At 36.2% G+C, this 2,311-nt stretch overlaps 1 non-coding gene across 1 annotated transcript; it reads left to right on the forward strand.

The window, feature by feature from the left end:
* On the forward strand, positions 1 to 107 carry LOC145007759 (small nucleolar RNA R71). Its single transcript, XR_013663126.1, has one exon. It is a non-coding gene; the product is annotated as a small nucleolar RNA R71 (small nucleolar RNA).
* Positions 108 to 2,311: the final 2,204 nt, after the last annotated feature.

A 2,311-nucleotide genomic window follows, 5' to 3' on the forward strand; every position in this document is an offset into this window, starting at 1 on the left:
AGATCATGGTGTGGGCAGTTTCTTAGCAAGCTCTTGTACCTCTCCCAAACTTCATATAACGACTCTCCAGCTTGTTGTTCAAAGTTAGCAATGGCCTTCTTCAACTTGGCTATCTTGGAAGGTGGTAAAAAGTGATCAATGAATTCTTCTTTCATATTGGCCCATGTGGTGACTGATCAGGGGGGAAGTGACTTGAGCCAGTCTTTTGTAGCATCTTTGAATGTCACTGGAAGCATGCAAACTAGCTGAGTCTCGTGAGGCACATTTGGGACATTACAGTAATCAGCTACATCATTGACTTCATCCAAATGCTTGTAGGCATCTTCGTGGTCTTTTCCATAGAAAGGAATTTCCTTTAGCTGGGCGAGTATGTGGCCCTTTAGCTTGAAAGTAGCAGTAGCAAGAATTGCGGGTTGCACAAGTCACGGGTCGGTGTCATCGCGGATCCTCTTCTTCTACTCTTCCATGGGGATTTCAATAATGTTAGCCATGGTATGAGCTAACTCGTCGTCGGAATCGGATTCGTGCCCGTATGTAGGTTCTTCTTCCTGCTTGGTGTCGTACTCGGTGTCTTCTTTGATCGGGTCTTCGCTTGCTAAAGATGCGCTGGATGCTCCTAATTTGCTGCTCTTCTTCTTCCGAAAAACAGTCTTCAAATTAGACAAAGGTGACTTCTTTGGTGTATTCGAGCTTTCCACATCCTTTCCTCTGTTCCTTCTCAATGCGAATTCGGGATCTTCAAACGGGTGTACCAGCGGGGTGTTTGATCCTCTGGTCTTGAAAGTCCTGAAATAAAACAAGATAAAAATGTAAAAAGAACAAAAAATGCAACTAAAAAAAACGAAAATTAAAGGCAAAATACTGTTATACTCGCCGAGTAGGTGTGAATGCACTCGACGAGTAGCAGTGTATTTTTGAAAGAAATCTAAACTTAATATAAAAACTAAAATAGATGCTAAAACCTAACTACTAATTATTAATCTGCAATAACCTAAACTTTGTGCCAGTAAACTTACACAATGGATCGAAAAAATTAGGAATTAGATAAATTATTTAGAACCGTTCTCCAGCAACGGCACCAGAAACTTGATGTGTGTGAAACGAGCTAGTTTTAATCCTACTTTTAGTTAATAAATTAAGCGCACAAAGGCAGTGAACCTGTCTTTTAGTGGTATAGTTGGATAAGTAGGGTGTTGAACTCAGGGAATGGAAATTAATCTAATAACTAATTTTAACTAAGCAAGTAATAAAAGTAAAAGGGTTTTTTCTCTAGTTTTACAAGACTAGAAACTTAAACAAAGCACTTAAACACTTAACTAACTAAACAATTAAAGCAAATGACAAATTCACCAAATTTAATAAAGGGTTTCTGTTTAGGTTCAACCAATTCACTCCTATGGTTATTTAAATGATAAATCAATTATTATTAGTTACCAACTATAGTGGTTAGGTTCATGTTCATTACTCCTAACCCTTAGACAATTAATCAATTCAAGCAGTGGCCAGTTGTTTAAACTAATTAATTCCCTAGTTCAATTGTTTGGATTAAATAAGATTTGTAATTGGTTAATCAAGTTGGTGTTTCAATTAACCTCTTGTTTGTTGGTTTCTCAAACAAGCTTACACATTAATTTACCTATTCTCTAATTAATCCTAGTTTCATATTCATTATTCCTAAGCATATGATAAAGTGTCCACATAACATATGCGGTTAATAATTAAGAGATGTTCATGCAGCTTCATTACCTTCCAATTAACATAAAATAGTTTTCATTAATGCATAAGGTTCTTTAACAAACTTAATTTAATAAAATCACCAAATAACAATCAATCAAAAAGTATATTCTAAACCATAGGAGTAAATTTGTCTTCCCAACAGAAACAAAACGAATTTAGTTCATAGTCATAGCAAAAACAAACTCAAAAGCAAATCCAACTGTGTTAAACATACTTAATTTCTAAAGCTAAGTGGAATGAATAACCTAATTGCCTTGATTGTTCAAAGGATTGGAGGTTAGGGTTCCTTAGCTCCTCCAAGGGTTCTTTTTTGCAGGTTCAACTCTCAAAATTGCCAAAAGTATTTTTCATTCGGAAAATGGTTTGATATTTATAATTATCACAAAATAGGGTGTACTCGGCGAGTAGCAGACCCAACTCACCAAGTAGATGCTTGTTATCCATCTTATACCTGAAGTCTTGACTTATCTTCTGGAATATTCTAATGTACTCGCCAAGTATCCTCGAGAACTCACCGAGTAGCTAAGCTTTTGTCCCTCATTCTTTATTCTTTGGTCTCTAATTGCTTCCCCTT

The sequence above is a fragment of the Lactuca saligna genome, chromosome 7 (assembly GCF_052625555.1).
Source record: "Lactuca saligna cultivar CGN05327 chromosome 7, ASM5262555v1, whole genome shotgun sequence".
NCBI classification, from domain to species: Eukaryota; Viridiplantae; Streptophyta; class Magnoliopsida; order Asterales; family Asteraceae; genus Lactuca; species Lactuca saligna.